The sequence below is a fragment of the Euphorbia lathyris genome, chromosome 1, assembly GCF_963576675.1.
Source record: "Euphorbia lathyris chromosome 1, ddEupLath1.1, whole genome shotgun sequence".
NCBI lineage: Eukaryota > Viridiplantae > Streptophyta > Magnoliopsida > Malpighiales > Euphorbiaceae > Euphorbia > Euphorbia lathyris.
Genome location: NC_088910.1, coordinates 86,116,537 through 86,129,013, shown reverse-complemented (window position 1 = coordinate 86,129,013; position 12,477 = coordinate 86,116,537). Strand labels below are relative to the sequence as shown.

Sequence of the window (12,477 nt, the reverse complement as noted above, 5' to 3'; positions counted from 1 at the left end):
GAAACTTATCTTTGTGGTTTAAATAAATTTCCTCATTTACCCTTGCATATATCTAGTTATTACTCTTTTATTACCACTACCACTACCATTGTTATTATTATTATTATTATTATTATTATTATTAGATCTGAAATTATGTATAATATTATTAAATTATAAATTTGGAAAATTACCTTTTAGTCCTTATACTTTTGAGATTATTCAATTTAGTCCCTATTTTTTTTAAGACAAACTTAAATATCTATTTCATATACTTTCACTTATCCTAATATTAGTATCTACATAAATTTTCATGTATCCAATGACATAATGACATGTAAAATGCAATATTATTTTCTAATGTCTTGAATAATGTTGTGTAATGCATATGTCTATATGAAATGAAATGCACAAAATTGAGATGTTACATTTCTCCCCCTCTATAAAGAATTTCGTCCACGAAATTCATTACCTGATTCGTGAAACAAGTACGGATATTCTTTTCTCATCTTTTCCTCTGTTTCCCATGTAGCTTCTTCTACTGAATGACTTCTCCACAGAATCTTAACCAATGGTATCTCTTTATTTCGTAACTGTTTTGTTTTATACCCAATGACTGCCACTGGCTCTTCTACATAACTGAGGTCATCAGCAACTTCAATGCTTTGATCGTTTATTATATGTGTAGGATCTGATCGGTATCTTCTTAGCATACTTACATGAAAAACATCATGAATTTGAGCTAACTCTGGAGGTAATGCTAATCTGTAAGCAAGAGGACCAACTTTTTCAAGGATTTCATACGGTCCAATGTACCTTGGACTTAATTTTCCTTTCTTTCCAAATCTTATCACGCCTTTCCAAGGTGAAACTCGAAGAAATACTTTATCCCCTACATCATACTTCATCTCTCTTCTGTGTTGATCTGCATAACTTTTCTGTCTGTCTTGGGCTGCTTTAAGTTTGCTTCTGATTACTTTCACTTTCTCCATTGCATCTTGCACAATCTCAGGACCTTCTAAAACACGCATGCCTTCTTCGTCCCAATAAATAGGACTTCTGCATTTTCTTCCATACAATGCCTCATACGGTGCCATACCTATACTGCTATGATAATGATTATTATAAGCAAATTCTATCAAAGCAATATATTCATCCCACGCACCTTTGAACTCAAGAACACAAGCTCGAAGCATATCTTCTAATGTCTGAATTGTTCTTTCAGATTGCCCGTCAGTTTGAGGATGAAATGCAGTGCTAAAATTTAATCTTGTACCCAAAGCATGTTGTAAACTCGTCCAAAATCGAGATGTGAATCGCGGGTCTCTATCTGATACAATAGATACTGGCACCCCATGTAATTTGACAATCTCATTGACATACTTCTTAGCCAAATTTTCAAGTGAACAACCCCACCGTATAGGTAAAAAGTGAGCTGACTTTGTTAACCGATCCACAATTACCCAAACAGCATCATTCTTGCTTGGAGTCTTCGGTAGTCCATAAACAAAATCCATAGTTACCCTTTCCCATTTCCAGACTGGTATAGATAACGGCTGTAGTTTTCCAATTGGAGCCTGATGTTCTATTTTGATCTGCTGACATGTTAGACATTTAGAAACATATTCTGCCACATCTTTTTTCATTCTAGGCCACCAAAAATGAGACCGCAAAGTATTGTACATCTTTGTCATTCCCGGATGCATGGCGTATGGAGCAGTATGAGCCTCTTCTAGAATCTCCTTACGTAGATTATCAATATTTGGCACACAAATTCTTTGTTCTATCATCAAAGTACCTTTTTCAACTGCAAAATTACTACTTTTTCCCCGTTTTACACTTTCCATTATTTCCTTGAACTGTGGATCCCGGATTTGAGCTTCCTTGATTCTATCATGTAACACTGGTCTCACCTTAAAGTTGGCCAATAGAACTCCATTCCTATTCAAATCTAACTCAACATTCATAGCGCGCAATTGCACCAAATAAGGAAATGTAGATACTTGAACATGAGCCAAAACACTACCAGGTTTTCTGCTTAAGGCATCTACTACCACATTCGCTTTTCCAGGATGATACTCTATTGTGCAATCATAATCCTTTAACAATTCCAACCATCTTCGCTGTCTCATATTTAAATCTTTTTGACTCATCAAATATTTCAAACTTTTGTGATCAGTAAAAATTTGAAATGTTTCTCCATACAAATAATGTCGCCAAATCTTCAAAGCAAACACCACAGCAGCAAATTCTAAATCATGCACTGGATAAGATAATTCATATGATTTTAATTGCCTCGATGCATATGCAATTACCTTACCATGCTGCATTAGAACACACCCTAAACCTTGATGAGACGCATCACTATATACCACAAATCCTCCAATGCCAGAAGGAATCGTCAAAATTGGAGCAGAAGTCAATCATCTTTTTAACTCCTCAAAACTTTTCTGACAAGCGTCTGTCCACTGAAATGAAATGTTCTTTCGTAATAGTTTAGTCAATGGAGCAGCAATAAGAGAAAACCCATCAACAAAACGTCTATAGTATCCAGCTAACCCCAGGAAACTTCTGACTTCTCCTACAGACTTTGGCGCTTCCCAGTTAACTACTGCTTCAATCTTCTTAGGATCTACCTGTATACCCTGACCTGAAATCACATGTCCCAAAAATAAAACATGGTCCATCCAGAATTCACATTTGCTAAACTTTGCATACAACTGCTTTTCCCTCAATATCTGCAGTACAATTCTTAAATGATGTTCGTGCTCCTCTTTGCTCTTTGAATACACAAGTATGTCATCAATGAAAACAATAACAAACTTGTCAAGGTACTTTTGAAATACCTTATTCATTAATGCCATAAAAGCTGCCGGTGCATTTGTCAAACCAAACGGCATCACAAGAAATTCATAATGCCCATATCGAGTTCGGAAAGCCGTCTTTGGAACATCCGGTTCTGAAATTTTGAGTTGATGATACCCCGATCTCAAGTCAATTTTTGAGAATACGCGTGCTCCCTGCAACTGATCAAATAATTCATCTATTCGAGGTAAAGGATATTTATTCTTCACGGTGACCCGATTCAACTGTCTGTAGTCAATACATAATCGCATTGTGCCATCCTTTTTCTTGACAAACAAAACTGGAGCACCCCACGGGGACACACTAGGTCGGATAAACCCCTTATCAAGTAGTTCTTGTAATTGTGTTTTCAACTCCTTTAATTCAACTGGCGCCATTCTATAAGGTGAGATAGAAATTGGTGCAGTTCCTGGAATCAAATCAATTGTAAACTCTGCTTCTCGACTAGGAGGTATACCCGGCAAGTCTGAAGGAAATACATCTGGAAATTCATTTATCACGGGAATATTCTCAAGTGCTACATCTGTTGCTTTAGTGTCAATGACATGCGCCAAATATGCTTGGCATCCACCCTTCATTAAACGGAAAGCACTGATGGCAGAGATTAAACATGTTGGTACAAGTTGGCGGTCACCTTGAAAGATAACTTTGGGTTGATCCGGTGGTTCAAAAATAACCTCTTTAGTGAAACACTTAATAGTTGCATGATGCCTTGTCAACCAATCCATACCCAGTATCACATCAAATTCTCTAATATTCAGCAATATCAAGTCTGCACTTAATTCTGCCGTGCCAATTTGAATCAAACAATTCCGATACACCTGATTTACTATCACAAACTCTCCTAATGGAGTCCCCACATTTAAATCAAACCCCAAGGATTCACAATCTATATGCAAATGTGATGCCAAATTTGATGATATAAATGAATGAGAAGATCCAGAATCAATTAATGCATAAGCTTCTAGATTGCAAATTGAAAGTTTACCTGTCACAACTTGTGGTGCAGCAATGGCTTCCTGTCTATTCAAAGCAAATGCTCGAACTTGAGTTTGTGAACCCTGAGCTTCAGATCTACCAATACCTCTAGCAGTATTCATTGTTGCTCCTCTGCCTCTTCCTCTACCTGCTGGCATAACAACCCCACTCCCCCTTGTATTCTGTACTATAGCCTCTGAACCTTGTCTGTCCGACACTCCCCTTTTTGGACAATCACGGAAGAAATGATCTAAGGAACCACAAAAGAAACATCCCCCAGTCAATTTCCTACATTCTCCTTTATGATATCTTCCACATGTATTACAGGCTGATTTCAATCCTGAGCTTTGCCTTTGACTCTGTCTTGAATAAGATGGAACACTCATCCTTCCTCCTCTATTCGCAGAATATCCACCTCTAGCATTTGATTGTGAAGGAGATGAATTAGCTTGACGTTTGACAAACTTGTCACTCTGCTCAGCACTAGAATGACTATAACCCCTTTTTGTTTGGAAATCAACTCTTTCTTTTTCCAACCTTTCACCTCTAATAGCTGCAGCTTTTAGTTTTTGATAGGTTTCAAGATCAGAAGCTGTAATTTTACTTCGAATTTCATACCTCAACCCTTCTTCAAATTGTCTGCATTTATCTTTTTCTGTTGCCACCAAAGAAGATACATAAGTTGACAACTGATTAAATTTCACTTCATATTCAGCTACACTCATTTTTCCCTGCTTCAAGTTCAAGAATTCTCTCCTTTTATCATCTAAATACACTTCTGGCATATAGTTATTGCGAAACTCAAGAACAAAATCATCCCATGTCAAAACAGGAGGCTGAACAGTACTGTTAGGAATAGTTTCCCACCAATCATATGCATCTCCCTGAAGTAAAAACACAGCATAGTCAACTTTTTCTTCAGGTGTGCACTGTATCAAATTGAAAACCCTCTCTATCCTCTTCAACCATCTTTCTGCTTGTGTAGGATCAGTGGTACCAGTAAATTCTTCAGCACCTTGCTTTTTCAGTTTATCGAACCTCCTTTCCCTTTGAACCATTTGATTCTGTCTCTGCTCAAAAGGAGGAGCTTGACGATGCAAATTTGATGCATGAGAATGTGCAGGTGATGCTTGTGGATTATTATTTGGGGCACCTATAGAAGGTGGTCTGACTGGTCCCTCTCTCCTCATTTCATTTTCATTTCTATTCTGGTCACCAACTTCTTCAACCCTATATGATTGTAATATCATATTATAAACAAATGATATGTATGTCATGCAATATACGCTTATGTATGTCCCTAAGGTCATATTCCTGCTCTGATACCAATAAATGTAACACCCCCTATACGTATAATTTTTTTTTTTTTTTAGACTATTCAATCGACATGAGCATTTATTAACACTTATATTCGTAGTAATATTAAACACATACACGTTAATGTATACATAAGTATTTATACACAAAGTTTACAAACTTATTTAGTCCAAAAGATTACTTATACTACATGCTTATGAGGAGAGGAGAGAGAATGAGATGGAACCCAGCAGACCGACCTTTCATCCATGCTATCTACAATATCTGAACCTTCTAGAAACTCTTATTCGTCTACTTCATCAACCAACTGAAAAATTTAGCGATTTATATGAGTCGCCACTCAGTGAATATAAACAATCAATGAATTATAAATCACATACACATACACACGTACAAATTCATGCATATGCAAATGATAAGCCTTTTTATTAATTTTGTTGTGACACCACCAGCTAGACACTTCCCGGGATCAAGTAGCAGATAAACGGTAACACATGTATTGCTGTACAGCCTTGTAATTTCATAATTCGACCTTTCGGCCCATGTAATCAAGTAGTCCATGTAAATGACCATATAAGTCCAAGTAGTCCATATATCTGACCATATAGGTCCAAGTAGTCCATATAATCAAGTAATCATAAGTGTCTAGACTGGTATGCCACAACGCCATTTACGTTTTATGCAACATGTGCACATACTTTGCATTTAAGTCATTCCATCACAAGCAATTAAATCAAGTATCAATTCACATCAAATATAGCAAGACAATTCACAATATCACAAAATATCAATTAATGTCAACATTTCAATCACAACTTCAAAAGCCAAAATATTCATATCATGTTTATACTCACAACTAAGCCGCTAGCTTCATTGACGGCGACTTGTACCTTCCTCCGGAATATCTTCAAAGTTTTGAGTACCTTTCTCTTCTTCTACCACTTCATCTTCATCTTCTTCTCTTTTCTTCACTTTCTCTCTCTTAAAAGTGTTTCTCTCTCTAAATTTTCTGGAGAATTTGAGATGATCATCCATCATATGATCTATCTAGAAACTTATCTTTGTGGTTTAAATAAATTTCCTCATTTACCCTTGCATATATCTAGTTATTACTCTTTTATTACCACTACCACTACCATTGTTATTATTATTATTATTATTATTATTATTATTAGATCTGAAATTATGTATAATATTATTAAATTATAAATTTGGAAAATTACCTTTTAGTCCTTATACTTTTGAGATTATTCAATTTAGTCCCTATTTTTTTTAAGACAAACTTAAATATCTATTTCATATACTTTCACTTATCCTAATATTAGTATCTCCATAAATTTTCATGTATCCAATGACATAATGACATGTAAAATGCAATATTATTTTCTAATGTCTTGAATAATGTCGTGTAATGCATATGTCTATATGAAATGAAATGCACAAAATTGAGATGTTACACCCAGGATGTCCACTATAGTGGTTTCCACTTGGATTGGGTCGACCATAAGCTTGGCGAATGCTCCTCTTGTGATGACATTGCATGAACTTTCGGTGTCAATCATCACTCTTTTCATCTCCCAGCCTTCCACCATCATAGTAATGACCAGGTCATCCGCATGAGGAGAGATCTCCGAGCCGACGTCTGTAAAAGGGCGATTAAGTGATGCCCTATCCAGAGCAGTGGTTTTTGCCTTTTTCAACACAGGTTGGTATCCAGGTCCGCCTGCTATGACATTGATGGTCCCTTTTGCCTTCTTTTTATGATCATCTCTGGATCTGTCACCATCTCCCTTCTTGCTATCATTTTGGACGAACTTGTCCAACTTTCCCCTTTCGATAAGCCTTTCTATCTCTCTGGCTAGCTCCCAGCATGCGTTCGTGTCATGGCCATTCTTCCTATGGTATTTGCAATAATTTTTGGGATTTTTCCCGGTGTTGGTGTACTCCCCCCTTTTGGTTCAGGGTATGAAATGCTCCGCTTGTGCTGACTATTCTCGATCCACATTAGCACTTCGCTTTTAGAGGCATTGAGCGGTGTAAATGATGACACGAATGCCGATTTGTTTTTGGAGCCCCTTCGGCGACCTCTAGAGGACGAATCCGAGTGCTTGTCTTTCTCCTTATCCCGATGGCGAGATTCGCCTTTGTCCTTTTTGGGCGGAGACAATGACTCTCTGCGGATATCATCCACCTCCATGAAGTCCTTGCAGCGTTTAATTAATTCTGCCATATCTCTGGGCTTCTTCCGAATTAAATCTTCTTGCAAACTTTTACACGTGGTATTTTTCACTAGAGCTTCCACTGCCATGGAGACATCCACATCGACAATTCGTATACACAATTTGTTGAAATTGTCTACATATTCTCGAAGGGGTTCATTCGTCTTCTGCTTCAATTCAAAAAGCTTCCGTGACTTGACCACTAGAGGGATACATCCGGCGAATTTAACACAAAACTCCCTACTCAACTGATCCCAGCTGTCTATCGATCCATGAGGTAAAGATTGGAACCAATCATAAGTGGGGCCTCCTAATGTGGTGATAAACATCTGGCATAATACCGCCTCACTTGCATGGTTAAGGCTGAGCAACATGCGGTACTTTCTGGCATGGGCCTCAGGGTTGTCGGCACCCATGTAAATCGGGATATTAGGTATTTTGAAATGCCTGTCTGTTTCCTCAGCTTCGATCCATGCCGTAAAAGGCGAATCACGATTGGCGAATAGATTATGCCTGACATTCTCTTCATTTATGCGGAGCACCGCAGCTCTAACGCGATCATCAAAATTTTTCGGACCCGCCCTGGGGCGTCCCCTATGTGGCAATCTACTCGGAGGTCTCCTATGGGGAGATCTACTCGGAGAAGATGAGGAGCTTGAGCCAGACGACAGATCTGATGGCGAACGTCCACCTCCACCGCCATATCCCCCAGGAGGGGCTTGTCTATCATCACCTCCATGTTCTCCCGGAGGGGCGAGTCTATCTTCCCCTTGCTTCGGCGGTGGTGGTGGCCTATCCGGACGAGGTGTCTCTACTGGCCTCTTACTTTGTCTATGACCGGAGGATGGGGGTGATCTACCCCGGCGGGAGGATCTCTGTCTCGGAGGCGAAGGTGACTCTGATCGCCTGCTTTTCCCCTTTCTCTGCTTTTTGTGTCTTCGACCTTCTGATCCACCTTTTGGGAGATTTGACCGCGGGCAACTTGGGACACCTGATCCGCCCAGATTCACCCTATGGTTTACTGGTCTCCCCGGGAGAGTTTGGTCATTCCTTCGACTCCCTTCCGCTCCATCAGAAAATAGTTGCCGATTGAGTGGTGGGTTACCAGCTGCGACGGTAGTAACTACCATAGAATCCGTAGGTTGAATTTGGAAGAATGAAGAATCATGGGCGTTTGATCCTATAGCTGCCTGTGGCTATTGAGATGCTGTAGGAGTTGGTGCCGCGCGCCGAAGCTCTGGAATTATCATGAACGACCTTAGGCGGTTCTCCATCTCAATTCCAAACTCTCTCCTTATGGATCCTGCACATGTTTCGATGAATGAATCCGGCGACATACTCCTTTCGCTATGCGTCATAGGAGCATTTGTATCAACGCGACCAGCGTTAGTTATCGGTTGGCTTGATGGTGTTACCAACGGTGTTTCAATCCCCGAAGAGGGATTCTGCTCTCCATTCGTCATGTCTTATTGTGAACGAAAAACCCTTTTATTTGGCTAAGGGTCCACGTTCACCGCACTAATTGATGACTTGTGGAGAATTTCTGATTAGCTTCCGTCCCTGTGGGGGCGTCGTTGGGTTCGACGGGGGGAAGCTCCGATGCCAAAGTTAGTATAAAGTATGAAAGAGTAAACTGAATTGACAAAGTAGGGTTTCTAGGATTGTGTGAATGTGTACCTTGATAGCTTGAGATGCAAGCTATATATAGTCATGAAGTTATAACCTTTAGTAACTAGAAAGTCTCCATTAATGCTTCATTAATGGCGGTTACTGGTTTCCTTTAAGTATGCCCGTTAGCTTATTAATAGCTCATTAATGGCCTTTATTGTGGAATCGGCTCAGCTGTTCCGCTGGCGGATTGAGAGGTTATGGCGGATCGCCACATAGGTTTGATTGCGGATCTCTTGTGGCGAAGTCTTAGTGATCCGCCTGTCAGATCTCCTTGCCTGATACGCCATCACATCTCGGTATTAGGTGATCGATACGTGGCCGTTCTAGGTGAATATCTCCTTTGATCCTCCTGATAATATCCCAATGTTATCATCAGGATTTTTGGGACATTGTCGGGCCGGATGTGTGCCAGATGGTTCACTCCTTCTTTGATACTGGTTATATGCTTCCCGGTTTAAACTCTAGCATCATTGCGCTCATTCCCAAAGTTGAGGGGACAAACGAAATTCAGCAATTCCGACCTGTTGCAATGGGTAATTTTAATTACAAGATCATTTCCGGGCTTATTTCTAACAGGCTAGCTCCTATTGCCTCCAAAATAATTTCTGACAATCAATTTGGTTTCATAGCTGGCAGAAGTATACATCATTGCATCGCTGCAGCTTCTGAGGGTGTCAATTTGCTTAAGAAGAAATGCTTTGGGGGCAACATGGCTCTGAAATTTGATATCAGAAAGGCCTTCGACACCTTAGATTGGAACTTCTTACTCGCTGTGCTGGAAGCCTTTGGCTTCTCCCTGAGGTTCAGAAATTGGATCCTGGAAATTCTGAGATCAGCTAGAATTTCAATTTCTTTAAGTGGTGGAGTTAAGGGTTTCTTTGGTTGCTCTTGTGGGGTTCGACAAGGAGATCCACTTTCTTCCACGCTGTTTGGAATTGCAGAGGATTTCCTAGGCAGATGGATATCTAAACAGGTTGATGATGGTAATTTAGACCCTATGATTTATGCTAGAAGTGATGCTTTTCCCTCTCATCTCTTATATGCAGACGACATGATGATCTTTTTCCGTGCCTCGTTCAAAAATATGAATTGTATCAGAGATTTATTTAGCCTCTACGAAGCTAATTCTGGTCAAGCAGTTAACTGGGAGAAATCGCAGGCCATTTATGGAAATTACATAACCGAGCTCGCAAAATTCGGCTTTCTGACAGGCTGGGCATTAAGACGGCTTCTCTTCCTTTTAATTACCTAGGTGTTCCTTTGTTTCAGGGGGCTCCTAGGGCTAGATTCTTACAGCCGCTTATTGACAAGTTTTTAAGCAAGTTCAGCCTATGGCGGGGTAAAGCTTTATCGTTTGCTGGTCGGCTAACGCTGATTAAATCCTCTCTCGCTGGTGCTCTTGTGCACTCGTTCCTCTTGTACAAATGGCCCGCTGCTTTGATTTCTCGGATCAACAAAGCTGTTCGAAATTTCCTTTGGACCGGAGATAAGGATAAAAGGAAACTAATCATTGTCCCTTGGAGAATTTGCTGTCAGCAAACCAGCAATGGAGGTTTCGGAATCAAAGACTTTAGGCTTTTTAATCTGGCGTTGATTGCAAAATTTTGTTGGGAGCTTCTGCAGGGTAAGACCTTTGTGGCATCACTGATTCGGCTTCGTTTCCTTGATCCATCTGGCTTGGCGAAACGACTCATTGCTACCTCCACTATTTGGCCCTCTTTGAGAACTACTTATGATCATGTAAGGTTAGATTCTGTCTGGTGGTTTGGGGAGGGATCTGAGCTGAACTTATGGACCGACAGATGGATTGTGCCTTCAGTTGCAGACCAGATTGAGATTCCTAGAAAATACCAGGCTAAGCTTCATAAATCGTTACATGAATTCAGATCGAATGGGGAATGGATTAACCTTCAGAATCTTCCTGATAATGTGCAGGGCAATGTTAGACGCATTGAGGTTACTGATGAGCCTGATGCTTGCATATGGCAGCCGACTGACTCCGGAAGACTAACGATGAAGGCCTATTACCGCGAACTCAGTCGGGGGGACTCAGTCAATTGGAGCAATTTCATTTGGAACCCTTTTGTGCCCCCTAGAAGAGCCATCACCTGCTGGCTGATTCTGAACGGCAGATTGGCGGTGCAGGAGCAGCTTCAAACCCGGGGAATGAATTTAGCGCAGAGATGTGAATTATGCAAAGTTGAGGGTGAATCAATTAATCATTTATTTGTTAATTGTCAGGTGGCTCAAGACATGTGGAGGATCGTCTTTGAGACATTTGGAGTTAGCTGTTATTTTTATAGGGAGTTTGAAGGGTTCTTTAATAGAATCCGTGAGATTCGAGTGAGGAAGAGCTTGAGGAAAGGCTGGATATTCTCTGTGGTTACCTGCATTTGGTTCATATGGTTCATTCGGAATAGAGCTATTTTTGACAACGACCTCCCTTCAATCCAAATTTTAAGATATCAGTTGTTGCACTATATCAGGGAGCGTTCTGCTGCTGCTGTTCGTGACAGACCACCACCTGAGCCGGATTGCGTGGTTGTGAGATGGCTCGCACCGCCATCGGGGTGGCTAAAGGTAAACACGGATGGTGCAACAAGCAATTCTGGTAACGCTGTGGTAGGAGGAATTTTTCGAAATAGCAGATGCTTCGCTATTGGAAGCTTTGCGATTCCGATACAGGATGCGACGACACTTTTAGCTGAACTCAAAGCGATAATTTTTGCAGTTAATGCTGCATGGGAGAGAAACTGGAGAAATCTTTGGATAGAATCTGACTTTAGCCATGCGGTTCATCTGATATGAACTGGAAAAATCACACACCTCTTTAGAGAAGGCAACCAAGTAGTGGATCGGCTTGCTGGGTTTGGTCAATCGGCAGTTTCTAATCACTGGTGGGATACGGCTCCTCACTTTTGTCAAGCATTTCTGTTTGACAATCTATGTAATGTAGGTCACATTCGTTTTCTCTAGATTTTTTTTTCTTTTCTTTTGGTTTCCTTTTTCTCCCTAGCTGTAATTCTTTTCTTTTTTTTTCAATAAAATTCGGGTTGTTGGCTGTGCCGGAGGTGCCAGCGTAGTTGGGATGTCCGGCCTGCCTTCGCGTCCCAACCTTCATTAAAAAAAAAGTACATTTTTCTAAACATAGGATAAAATTCCATTATATTTTTTCAACTTTACAAAACCCAATAACATGTTTTTCAAACCCAATGAACAAATATTCTATAACCAAGAAAAATGTTTAAAAACACATTTTTTTATTCATTTTTTTATTAATTGAATTCAAAATAGTTTAATATTTAATGTGGATGGTATGATTTGACCACATATATATTCAATAATTGAATTCAGTTTTTTTAAAGCATGCATTGTTTTTCAGTCATTCAAAATAATAACAAAATTAAGAAATAATATGAGTTAAAAAATTATCAATAGTACAGATAAT

General features: G+C 39.8%; 1 pseudogene; it reads right to left on the bottom strand.

Annotated features, from left to right (window-relative positions):
* Positions 1-419: 419 nt before the first annotated feature.
* LOC136218584 (uncharacterized) lies at positions 420-5,072 on the bottom strand (annotated as a pseudogene).
* Between the last annotated feature and the right edge of the window lie 7,405 nt (positions 5,073-12,477).